Source organism: Phalacrocorax aristotelis, chromosome 2, assembly GCF_949628215.1.
Source record: "Phalacrocorax aristotelis chromosome 2, bGulAri2.1, whole genome shotgun sequence".
Lineage (NCBI taxonomy): Eukaryota > Metazoa > Chordata > Aves > Suliformes > Phalacrocoracidae > Phalacrocorax > Phalacrocorax aristotelis.
In genome coordinates this window covers 79,674,870-79,688,932 of record NC_134277.1, presented here as the reverse complement: position 1 = coordinate 79,688,932, position 14,063 = coordinate 79,674,870, and positions in this window count along the sequence as shown.

Sequence of the window (14,063 nt, the reverse complement as noted above, 5' to 3'; positions counted from 1 at the left end):
CAGTAGAAAGACTTTGCCCCAGCATGACTTAGGTCTCTGCCCAAGAGGCCTACATGAAGCAAATGGATTTCTGACTGTGAAGGAAGTGATCAGGACCAGGACTGGTAATTTCTGACCTGTGCTTGGGATTGCTTCATGCTGACAGATTACAGAGAAGTGACTGGCAGGTGAATGGGACACAGTGCGGGGCGCTTAGAAAAGGAGCTGTCAGAGACACTGCAAGGTTATGGGCTGCAAGGAGTGCTGTACTTAAAGATAGCTGCTTCATGAGGTGTTGAGCAAAAAAAGAGCTCCAAAGCTCAGATTAGCCTGAAGTGGTGACATTGGTCAGAATATACAATTGAGGTCCTTCAGTAGTGTTTTTCTAGAATGTTTAAAACTGTCAGAAACTGCATGGAAAAGCTGGACTGTATTTTTTGACTATTTTTCAACTGTATCTGTCAAGTGAGGGAGTAACATGAAACGATCTTGCAGCTGTGTAGATGTCAGTCTTATATAAAAGCAATGACACTCAATCTCAAAATTAAGAACAAATACTTTAATCTCTGAGGATTTAGATGGAAAAACAGCACTCCATATACATCTTTGCCTTTGGAAGACATGAGGGGAAGCTCATGAAGCTGACACAGCTGACACAGCAGAAGTATGTTTTTCATTGTTTTCTTTTCTAGGCCTGTATTAAGAAAGAAAGGCAACATTCATGCTATCAGAGAGATATAGAGCAAAATAATTCTGTATCATTATGGTTGGGATACTTGCTTATGTATAGATTATCATTTTCTATTACAGCATTGCCAGACTAAAGCAACAATAGACCTGGAAAACCAGGACTCATCTGCTAGGTGTCCTAGGTACTGAACTGCAAGGTAGAGCATTCACCTCCTGAACTGCATGATTTCTCCATACAGAAGTTATGTACCATCTTCACTTGAAAAAATAAAGTCGCTCTAATGGAATTTTCAGGGAGCCCTATCTGAATAGCTTGTGCTAGGTATGCTTTGAATGCATTCACTAGATGCTCTCAGGAGACTTAAGCTTCATTCCACCTGGTTCATGGATTTCAACATCAGAAAAAACATCTCATTGTTCACATCAAGGCAGTTCAGAGCAAGCAAAGAAAATTGCTAGCTTCCAGAGAATACGCAACAGGTGAAAATGAGATACCTACAAATTTTGGATACTTGCAGGGGTATAGTAAAAGAGACTTTTTTTAGATCGCTTTTTGGATGTACCTGCTTAAACCCAACCTGTATTCTGTTTAAGACACCCACATCATTATTCTGACTGTGGCTTCTCCTTTCTGATGCTGTCTGTAATTCTGTGCATTAAACATCGTATTCACTGACTGTCCATTACATATATATGGAAAAATGTATTTAGGAAGTGTGACTTCTGAATCTGTTTTTCATAGACCTAAAATATTATAAAGAAAGCCTACAAATACAATGATGTAACATCTTCTAGAAGTGATTATAATACCATGTAGGAAATAAGTGTAATTTACCAAGAAAATAAAATAAAGGATTCACTGAGAGTCACTATTTAAATAAATATGGAAATTAAAAGCCTAGATTATCCTTTTGACTTTACTATGTAACTGACTGTACAGCTGGAGTAGAATAGCACCTTGCATAATACAGAAGGAATAAAACTACCTACATTCCCATCAGTAAATGACAGATTTTGATCTGTGTAATTTTACATTACATAAATATTACATTATTAGAATAAATATTACTAAAACACAATTGACTGTTAACATATTTTTATTGATAATAAATCAATGTAATGAAGTATTTATGATTTTTATCTTACATCATACTATGATGTACATCGGATTTTAGTTCTGATCTATTTATACATCCTATGTGCAGGTCTTAACCAGAAGATACTAGTTACTAGCACTGTTGTCCAGCTACACTTCTGTCAAAAAGCTTATTTCCTCCTCTGCTGTCCTGTTCAAGAGGACCAAGCCCCAGTATTATCTGAATAGAGATAGACACTACTATATGTTCACCCTGCTAAATTGACTCTGCTCTGACTGCTAAGTAATGGATTATTCTGACTTCTGATTTAGAGGATCCTCAAGCGTAGCCTTTAAGTTTTATCAGTATATGCAGGAGATGCATCAAGTATCATGCTGAGGTTTCTGACTGTGTTTTACATGAAGGTAAACTTTAGGAAATGGTAGATCATCTTTACATAGGCTTCATTTACACACTGTTATCTTGTCCTGTACACACTCTTTCTACTTTATTAATTTATACTGGAATTAGTCCCCATTGCTCATGAAGATCCCATAATACCACCACATGTGGTCTTGTAACAGTAAGGCCAAAAGTGATTTGATTGGATCTTCTGTAGTATTTAACACCTTAATGCTCAAGCTATAATCTTAATTTCTAAGTTTGGTTTTAAAGATTTTCAAATTTGTCTGTAAAAGTTCTGATTGTTTCAGTTCTGCATCAGAAACTGCCATTGAAATATATGGCATACCCTCCAGCAACATGAAGTCACCTCTCTTGACTAAGCTATTCAGGTTTTCTGGATTACACTGTGTAGTTATTCTTAAACTATATAGCTGAGCTGGGAAAATATATTATATTTTAAAATAGCCAAAACATAAAGATCAAAATCAAATTAACATAAAGGTCTTTTAACCATCCCTCAGAAATGCTACTGATATTGAATTAAAAGCCTTTTAGCTTGAACTTTGTTTTTAATTTTTCTTCACATTAGTTTCTGCTTTCTATGGTACTTAGCATGATTCAGAGTAAGAACAGTTGCTCATTAAGTTGTCATATGTTGCTGTCTTCACTCACACACTACTACTATCAGCTCTGAAGTGCAGAATCACACATGGAAATTCAAACTGCTTCTTAGTCATAACAAGTATAAACTATATAAAATCAAGATGCTAGCATCCAGAAGGTAAAAGAATTATATACCACATTAACTTCAGCTTGGTACAGACTAGGACTCTTATTTATAGGTCATTACTATTTGTATCTATTTTATTTTATTTATATTCCAGATAAACATTTCTGCAATGTCCTGTTCATTCATGAGACATACTGAAGGTATAAAAACTCCTCATTTGTATGAGGTGATCAGTAGTTGACTCTGAAAATGACTTTGTTATACACTGTATTAGGTTTGCGTAGCAAGGTTATGGTAGTGGGGGCTGCAGGGGTGGCTTCTGTGAGAAGCTGCTAGAAGCTTCTCCTGTGTCCAATAGAGCCAATGCCAGTGAGCACCAAGATGGACCCACTGCTGGCCAAGGCCAAAGTCATCAGTGATGGTGGTAGCGCCTCTGGGATAACATATTTAAGAAGGGGAAAAAAAACAACCAGAGAGAGGAGCAAAACTATGTGAGAGGAACAACTCTGCACACATCAAGGTCCATGAAGAAGGAGGGGGAGGAGGTGCTGCAGGCACTGTAGCAGAGATTCCCCTGCAGCCTGTGGTGAAGACCATGGTGAGGCAGGCTGTCCCCCTGCAGCCCAGGGAGGGTAACAGTGGAGCAGATATCCACCTGCAGCCCATGGAGGACCCCGTGCCAGAGCAGGTGGGTGCCCGAAGGAGGGTGTGACCCTGTGGGAAGCCCATGCTGGAGCAGGGCCCTGGCAGGACCTGTGGCCCTGTGGAGAGAGGAGCCCACACTGGAGCAGGTTTGTGGACAGGACTTGTGACCCTATGTGTGACCCACACTGGAACAGTCTGTTCTTGAAAGACTGCACCCTATGGAAAGGGCCCACACTGGAGCAGTTCATGAAGAACTGCAGCCCGTGGGAAGGACCCATGTTGGAGAAAAATGTGGAGGACTGTCTCCAGCATGGGGAGGGTCCCTGTGCTGGAGCAGGGGAAGGGTGTGAGGTCTTCTCAGTCAGGGACTTTCCCCTGAGGAGGAAGGAGTGGCAGAGACGACATGTGATGAACTGACCACAACCCCCATTCCCCATCACGTTGTGCTGTTGGTGGCGAGGAGGTAGGGAAACTCGGGAGTAAAGTTGAGCCCGGGAACAAGGGAGGGGTGGGGAGAAGGTGCTTTAAGATTTAGTTTTTATTTCTTATTATCCTACTCTGATTTGATTGGTAATAAATTAAATGCATTTCCCTCAAGTCAAGTCTGTTTTGCCCAAGACTCTCCCTGCCCTTATCTTGAGCCATGAGTTTTTAATTATATCTTCTCTCCCCTGTCCAGCTGAGGAGGGGGGTGGTAGGCCAGCTTTGGTGGGCACCTGGCATCCAGCCAGGGTCAACCCACCACATACACCTATATGACATTATATATTTTATTTTGCTAATATATAATACACACTCCCACTTTTTATTTAGCACTTTATAAAGGAGTTAATCTAAAATTTACATAATACAAGAAGTAGCTATAATTGTCTACAATGACAACATACAGCAAGTAATTTTTACTCCTATATTAATTGGTTGTGAATCATAATGAGTCCTGAAGTTGTCTTAGGACTGTTTTTAAGGTAACATAACTAAGCATGTGGTAAGTAAAAAATGTAGCTGCTGTAAAGCTACTAGTTTAATCAACTTTCTGAAATGTTCTCTCTGAAACCCTGTATCACCCCTGTATTAGATTAGAGACTCTGTAATGTTCCTCTGATCTTGGAGTTACAACAAGTATATTATAGTACAATGAGTTATAGCAGGATGATAGATTGCTGCATTTATCTTGCATATTAAATTTGCTGATTATCTATGATCCAATATATTTCAGCTTCTGACCATCTGTTAGAAAAAGCTTGGAAGCTTCATTATTAGGTAATTATTTCATAATTATTCTGAGAAGATGTCTAATGTAAATTTTCTCAAATTATACTAGAATTTATTGAAGAAGTTTTTTATCTACTTGCTTTTTACCTATATTGTTTTCAGCCAACATCTGCCATGTATGAAAGGCTAAAAAAATATATATGAAGCCTTATATGTATCAAGGTTCTTCCCAGTATTCAGCAAACATCCGGTAACAGTTGGTATCCACACAGAAAAAGACACTTACCATATTGAATACCCTCTTCCAGCTGTTGATGCAGAGATTTAGCCTAGGGAGCTGTTCACAAACGTATTTGCCTATTTTACCATCTGGTATTTACTGATTCTGGGTGCAGTCCTCCTCCTAGTCATGTGATTCGTCCAAATCAAGTCTATAGGAACTAATTCCAGAGGCATAGCTGGCATCAATTATGTTAGTCAAATGGTGAGAATTTGAGGTGCTTTAAAGAAACCTATAGATATGAAATGCTCAAACTTAGCAGAAAGATTCAAGTTCCTTTGAGTACTATCTTTTTGGAAATTAAACAGTTTTTCTCCTCTCTGTGAGACATGTGGTCTTCTTGCCCCAAAGGAAAACTTCTTATTGCTTAAAGCTTTCAGCCTTTGGCTAAACATTTGCTCTGTAAACGGAACCATTCACAATTTATTTAAGAGGTGTTTAAAAATTTCTTTTAATAAAATCTTCCTGTCAAAAGAGTCAGAATGCAGGAAGAGAACTAGTGAAGAATGTGAAGAAAGGATGTGTATTTAACCTAACTTGACTACATATACTATGTTTTAGAAACCAACTTCAGTATTCGTCTAAAACAGGCAGTGGCTTCAACTATTTATAAAAAAAAGTAAAATGTAAAAAAAATATAAAAGTAGAAGGATAAGAATTATGTAAGTGTATATGAAAACCTTTTTTTTTTTCCTAGGTATAATGGGTACTTGAATACTTCAGCATTTTTATGTGCTGGAGATATTTCAGTTATACAAGGTGTAGCAAGAAGCACATGGAGGAAACAGATGGGGTAAAATAAGCAAGGCTAATATATTCCTGTAAGCAATATGACATGGGTATAAGTAGTTGGCTTTGGAGTGCAAACACTAGTTATAAATAAAATACGGTAAATGTGGAAGTTAAAAGAAAAATCAATTCAAAGCAATACTTCTGGTTGGCTTTCTGAAACCATCCAAGATATTGAGCTGGCACATCCATATACGTTTTGGAAGTGTTGGACAGATAGATCATTAGAAAGGTGATAGAAAGTCAATGAATACTAGAAGGGAGACTGGAAACTAGAAATTTTATAATATGGCAGATGATAGAAAAGGAATACTAGTTTTTGTTCTAGAATGGGGAAATATTTGTACAGAATTAGTGACAGGATTGATTCTAAACATCATTTGGGTAATGCTAATATTTTTGCTGGTCATACTGTTATGTTCAGAGATGCTTAAGAACAGAAAGAATTTATTGCTATACTTCTTTGATCTTCTGTATAAAATAGATTATGCTCTACCAATCTACACCCCTACTGTCAAAACAAATATGACTGGGAGAAAGATTCTGAGAAGTTCACAGGACAACTTGGAGCTGGGAGCTGTGCTATCTTGTGGGTGCATACATAGTTTAAGACATTGTACCCCTTATTTTTACCCTGAATGTGTCAAGGTTTGTATGGCAGGTTTAGTTCTTGTTTGTTAATCTTGCTAAATTTAGGGACATAAGCTGTCAAAAATCTTTCCTCCATTAGAGGTGCTTATGGGCTGTAATCAAGACATGGTCATTTTTCTGTATTAAACTAAAGAGGCTGAATCTTTTAAATAGCTTGCATGAAGGTGTTTTCCCCACAACTATGGTTCATCTAAAGTTGCTTTTAATTCTGAAGCCTGGACACTGAGTCCACTCCATAACTCAGTGTTCCAACAATGGTATCCATATTTTCTTGGCAAGAAATCTCTGCCACCACCCTCCATCTAATATTTTGCTGCTTCCAGCATTGCATTAGCTATTTGAGCAAGAGCAAACACCTTAGAAGATTACAGGTGCAATAAATTTTGCCAAGTAGACTCTCTCAGGCTGTACCACTTGAATGTTTGCTGGTTTGTTTTTCATTCTTTTTGGTAAAGTTTTCCCCAATAGACAAATTAAATGTTTAAGCTTTCTACAGCAGTACTCCTGGGTGTCTTGATTCCTCTGGAAACATAAGTGTGCAATCTTTATTAGAGCTAAAATATATGTTGAATAAATTTCTAAAATTAAGTTTAATCTTCTTGACGATAAAAGAGTAATACAAATCATCTTTATTCTTATAAGGGCTTGTAAAATGAAAATAATTGTATATGGGGTAGGAATTTCCCTTTACTAATAAGTTACCAACTGATTCTGTCACCTTAAGGGATAAATTGTGGCCATTCCCTCGGTTACTACCAGGATAGAACTGAACTTATAAATATGTAGGGACATGTGCCATTTATGGTCATGAGCACCATAACCTCTGAGTACACCGTATTTTATTATTTGCTACACATATGCATTAGTTTGGACAGAACCGAGTAAATCCCCACTACATATCTATAAGCATCTTCAATACGAACTTCCATTTGGAGAACGAAATCCATTTGTTTGAAACTAAAGACAGGAAAGAGTCAGTCCTAAACTAGTAAATTTCCTACAGATGAAATAATTTTCATTCAGATGTCTAGCAATCTTCCAGGTTCCTACTGAGGGACTTTTACACCAATAAAGAGGTTAGAATTAGAATTAAATTAGAATTAGGACTATATCATTAGTTCGGACAGAAACAAGAGCATTATATTTCATGAGAAAACCTTCTTCATGGGTCATTTATACAAGCTTAAGGCAAGGTTTATAGTAGAATTGACAATGGCCTTTCTAATTGCAGAGCTTCTATACATGCCCAATTAAAACCTCGTTTCTACCACACTATCTGACACATCTATTATTAATAAGGCATGAAGAGAATATTTCCAGTTTACCAGTGTGATAACGCTCATACAAATCCTGTCCTGGTAGAAACTGGGAAGTAAACTGTACCAATAGTTAAAGTACTGGTTTTAGGAGCATATACACAGTTCAAATTCAGCTGAGAAATTTGGCAAAAATGTCTCGGTCGCCAGCTCTCTTTAATAATCAATTTCACAGTATTTATCCCTGTAATTTCGAAGTCTCATAAGGTCCTGATAATGTTTTAAGGGTAAAGTAAAAATATTTGCTAAGTCTCTGTTTTTATTTCAGACCAGTTGGAGGACTATGGCTTTTCAGCCATCAAAACATAGCTCTTCTTAATAGGAGGAAAAAGATGGGAAGGGTGAAGTATTGTATTGTCATTTAAAGATGAAAGCCTGAACATCAGACAGATTAAAAGCCAAATCCTGTGAAGCCCATAAACATGTGCTTAAAAAAAATATTTTGAATGGAGACCAAATGACTTTCTGACACTTGTCATGACAAGCCTGCGAACAGAACCCGGGCTTGGTCCAGTCCAGCATCTTTTCTACAGAAACACTTTTCTTATGCACATGGAGCGAGGACTACAGTCATCTAATAATTGCTTAAATCACTGAATCTATATTAAGCCAGCTTTTGAAGTGTCTTGTATTTAGTAGTCTAAGTAAACATATAGCACATACTAAATTTAGACACTAAATAGCACCTGTTTGTTCCATCGTGCACCACTCATTCCTTGCTTTCTTACTTGTGAGTAGTTTAGTCATCCCAAGCAGAGTCTGACAAAATCTCCTTCATGAAAACATGCATGTTCTGCCTCTCATTTTAAGATAACTCCACCTTTTCATCCGTGGATTTTAAAATAACCAGCATTTATGTTTGTGAGTCACACTGAAAACCAATGCAGCAGCTTCCCCTGCTGGCTATTGAGGAGATTAACTAACAGACCTTCCTCACCTTGCCTGGTATCAGCCCCACCATTGCTACACAAATGCACAGAATTAAGTCAGAGCGCGCTACATGAGGCTCGTCACATGTCAACATTTTTCACGGGGTAACAGTTCATCGGTGAATACTGAGATGCTTAGTACCTGTCAGAAGAAAAGAAATAAGTATGCCTTTTGAAATGCTGTTTAGATCGGCTCTGAGGAATTCTGTACATTTGCAGCCATTTTAATGTATTGGCTGCACTTGCATGAATGTTTTAGTCTGCCAGCACATGTCAGTGCATTTTAGCTATATGACTAGTTATAAAAGACCAGCTTTCCTCTGTTAGGGTCAAAGATATTGTGTTAAGGCTACTAAAAATGTCTGTATGTATTTTTATGCTTTGTTTCATCAATAAAATAATTCTAACTCTTTTTCAGGGTCGTTTTTAATATTAAATTATGTACTTCCTACCAAAATTAATGAGACTCATAGAACACTCTCTACTGTATAACTTGGAAAGTATCATCGTACCCGTAAATGGATAAGCTTTGACATTGCTGTCTGCAGGACAATACCGTCTCAACTATTCTGTCTTCTGTAATAAAGTGCAGAGCAAATCACCTGTAGGGCAAATGATAATGGACCCAATGGTGCAAATTGTGATGGTCAAGACTTTCTCATTTAGCTTAATGGAAAACCGCAGGACTTTAGCAGCCCACAGGAATGGCACCGTGTAATATCTCACACAAGGTCAGGCCAAACATTTCAGATAGACTAGGGATTCAGCTACTATGAAATTTTTGAAGCTTTATGTAATGATATAATCAGCTGTTTATTCCTAGTCACTAGGCTAGTAACTGATCACGGTTATTCTAAAGGGTCATGCGGTGTCCACTTTAATCAGATGATTACCGGAAAGCTTTTACTATTAAATTTTATGTTTATTAGTATATCTTTATGACCCCATTTATTTAAAGCTGCAGAAGATGAGGAGGGAAATGACAGAGCCAGTTATCTGAGTTTCCTGCTGATAAAGTAAAAGTAAGGAGAAAATTGCATATTTCCATTTTTTTTAAATATCATTTTTACTTTACAGTGCTGAACTCCTCTGATGCCTTGTTGCTGGTAATACTATTTCAAAGCCACTTTGAAAGTAGGAAAGTCCTTGTATTCCCCTCCATCAGCCAAAAGCAATGAAGCATTACAATTCTCTGCCCATTCTATTAATAGACTTGCAACTGAAGCAGAAGAAATTCAAGGACTTTTCTTTCCTGACACATTTTACAGTATCTCTGGGCAACATAGCACAAATCAAGGTACAAAGCTTACATGTCTTTTCTGATGAACTAGGGCATTTGTTTAAGAAGCTGAAAATTAATTACACGTATTTCCTAATTCCTTTGTGAATGTCTACGAGTAACATGGTCTCAAGCATTGCAGCACTTCCACAGTGTGTGAAGCATCCCATTCAGCATTCAGTCCCAGAAAAAAATAATGCAACAGTTATTTTCCACAAGGCTGATGTGGTCATGTTCGCATCTAAGTGAAGGGACTTTCTTCTGCAAGAACAAGTAGAGTCAAATATTAAGGTATGGATATGATCTCAGAATATAGCCTGAGAAAATAGAAATAATGGTGGCTTGCCTACAGAAAGTTCAGTAGAACAAATTTCCTGGTTTTGTTAGACATCTTTTCTTAGACATTGTAAGGTCTATATTTCCTGTCCATATATTAGATACATTTATCCATGCTTGTGACACTGATTATGACTTTTTATATTAAACTATTTCCTGTGATTTGCAGAAGCTCCATCCGGGACCTCACTGTAATCTTGTATACAACCAAAAATTGTCCTGACACATTCTGGTCTGTTTTGCTTTTTGCCATATCTGTTTCTGCCAAGACTGAAGTCAGTATCGGAATTTGTTCACAGAAATTGATCAAATAAGTGTGCTTTTATGTGCCAGACAGATTTAGGAGTTTGTTCTGTTTCTCTTTCTAGTCAGACGTGTCTTAGTTACAAGTAGATTTTGGGGCAACACTTTGGATGACTCACTTTGGAAATTCTTATTGGTTTCCAATATTCCAAAGGTTTGAAAAGTTGTGTTGTTTTGTTATTGACTTTATAGATAAAATGCCAGATGAATACTGATTTTTAAACTGGAGTAAGTAAATGCACTTTTATGTAGGCCAGGGTGATCCATGTTTCTGTGAAAATACTGATTTTAGCAATCTGAATGAAATTTGTAGGAATGAATACAGTTGCTGGAGGAAATAACTTGGAGAAGTATCAAGAGACCAGTTTATAAACATGTTTAAATCCCAGCTAATATTTCAATACCTCTGTAAATATTTCTTCTTAACAACAAGCCATTTTAATTACACAACAAAGCAGTCCTCCCACAGTGCTACTTAATATATGGCAAGCTGACATTTAATTGAATTCAGATCAAGACTTTCTTTCTTGATGGTATCCTTTTGTAAATTAATTTGTTTTCCTTAAGCATCTAGGAAAAAGTAAATATTTAAGATTAATGAAATTCTGGAAGGTCTCTAGAAAGTCTCTGAATTAAATCCTAGTCATAGCAACATCATTACAGTGGTGGCATAGACAGGTTTGTACACTGTTTTTTTCACTTAGGAAAGTTATCTCTCCACTTTGTATCTGAAAGAAAGAACAAAGTACATAAATATGTATTTTCTTGTCTTAAACAGCAACTACACACGAATACTTTAATTTGGACCTCTGTTTTCAGTTAAGCAAATTTTCCTGTGAGTAAATTAAATATGTTGCACAGCACACTACCAGTTCACTCGCAGTTAAGGACCCTTGTCAGCTAGAGTCAGTCGTAAAAGAAAAACCTGGCCTCAGATGCACAATTCTCTCTTCTTGCCAATATTTTAGGAACTTGACAGTGATGCTATATGGATGTAACTGAAGATAAAATTTAACCCTAAAGAGAGGATGAGTTTATGGGAGTTAACGCCTACTAAAATTAACAAATGTTGTGTGACTAAATCCTCAGGTCAGGTTTGAAGAGTTCAATCACAATGCAAGTACCTGATGGAAAAGTAGCAATTTTACCCCCCGTTAAATCAGAGAAAGGTCATGGACTCTGTATGTCAGTATTTGGGCAAATGGGCCTAGCAAAACCTATCTCTTCACATACGAGCCGTTCCCTTTTTCAGCTCCACATTCCCATTTCAGCTTGCTTTCAGCAAGCACAGCTGCCAAGACCCCTGGTCCTGTCTCAATAGTTACAGGTATAATAGCGAGATAGTAGTGAATGTCAAATCGCTGGAATAGTTGGGACAGAACAAATGAGATGTGCAAAGTAAGGCTGAGCAAGATTGTTAATGCCTTCTAATGTCCGAGTCACAGATGAGAATATAAAATGAATAAAGAAAGGAAATTAAAAATAAATTAAAAAACCAGAAAAAGTAGGAAAGGGTGTGGGGGGACCTAAACACCAATTTCAGTGAACTGTATTCAGGCTGACTGATACGTTTTTACTTATTACACAAGGTAACTGGTCTGACTGAGAGAGGAAAGCAAATAATAAATAGAGGCAGAAAACTCCAGCACCCCACCCAGAGCAAAAAACAGCCACCTCTGGAAGGGGAAAATAAGACAGAAGATGTCTTTGTGTACCACAAGCCTGGACCTGGTGAATGCTAGGAGAACTTGGGTGTCAAATGGGGATCACGGGCAAATGTTATAGGACATGGGATTAAGAGCCTTTTAGCCTGAGCACTGAACATTTGGAAACAATTCTGCACCAACTTGTATCTGCCAGATCATATTGACCAAAGTTATATCACTGCAACTTTCAGTGCTAATAAAACTAATGAAACGTACAAAGAATTTAGACTTCATAATTTTTCAAAGAAATAGTGGTGTGAAATTTAATGTGCTAGTAAAATTTGAACTGGTTTTGCTTATCTAACCTGTGAAAAGGTAATTAATTCTGCAAAAGCTACAGCAGACATGCTTTGTACAGCATGTCATAAGAAAGAGTGCCAAAGGCTTTATTCATTAGATCCTATTATAACCCATGCCTTAGTAAAGCATTGATGTCTCAAAAGAGTTTACAATAACTGTTACTGAAAAATAACCCCTCCCATTAAAAGCATGAAGCAGTGAGAAATGTAAATAAAAGCTTCTGCTCTCTCTGAGGGGAGTATGATAGCAGGTATTTAACCACCCTCCAAAGTTTCCTGAAATAGCATAAAAAGATAAAGTTCTCTGCACTAATACAGCAAACCACTTTAAGGAATTTGATACTGTTAGACATTTTTCAGTTATATAAGCCACGGTAGTTAAAGCTGTATACCAAATCCAACAGAACTGTAGTTGATGAAGAACCAAAGAGAAAGAGCAGAGGAAAGCATCTAAACAATTCTATGATTCTGTCTCTAACTCACACAGGTTTTGCTTGTCTGATATTAGTATACACTGCAGGTGGGCCTGATGATCACATTTTTGGCAGCCCCACTGAGGATCACTGGAAGTTACACAGCCTGGGCATACTCATCGAATGGCACTGGGTAGCACAAAGCATAAAACTGTCACTGTATTTCTTTTGTATGAACCAGAGAAGCCTGGAAGACCTGTAACTTAGAGTTGCATTTGGTACTGGTAGAAAACTGGAAAAGATGTAGAAACATGTGCATCATTAAGAACATCCTGTGTGGGATTCCTGCTGGCCTTTCCCAACCTGTTTCCAGGTCTAGGCAAATTCAAAGGTAGCTCATCAACAAGACTTGTTCTCTTACTTTCCTTTTTATTCAGTTACAAAGGAAACATTTTCCTGAAAGCCCTTCCTGACTGTTACATTAAGGTGTCTTTTTTTCTTTTCTTTAAAAAAGTCTTTGTAATTCTTCTTACGCTGATGTTAAAAAACACTGGATCATGATGTGTTGGCCCTTATTCTCAGGGTTCTGTATTATAAAGAGTCTTGTACAAAGAGTTTTGTGTGCCTTCTACCATTTTATTGCCAGTCACAAATGTGTAAGTGCCACTATACACATCAGTTCTATTGGTGGCGCATGTTTCATTTCTTCCCCCGTTCTTCACATACTGCAGTGAAGTAGTATGAGATCTCTCTTCAGTTCCACATTTCTTCAACCTTTTCCTTTGCACTTCTCCATATCCCAACTTGAGGCTGCAGGCAGTTCCTTATTTCCCACATTTACATTGCTTGTTTTCCTCCTCACTCTATTATTCTTTCTTGTAGAGAGAAGATAATTTGTCAACCCGTCAGCTCTTACTGGCAGGAGGCAACTCTAAGAAATAGAGAAACAGATATTCTCATAATAGAGATCATTAATGGGCACCTTCAATCAGTTATTTCACCTATAGACAAAATTCTAAAAACCA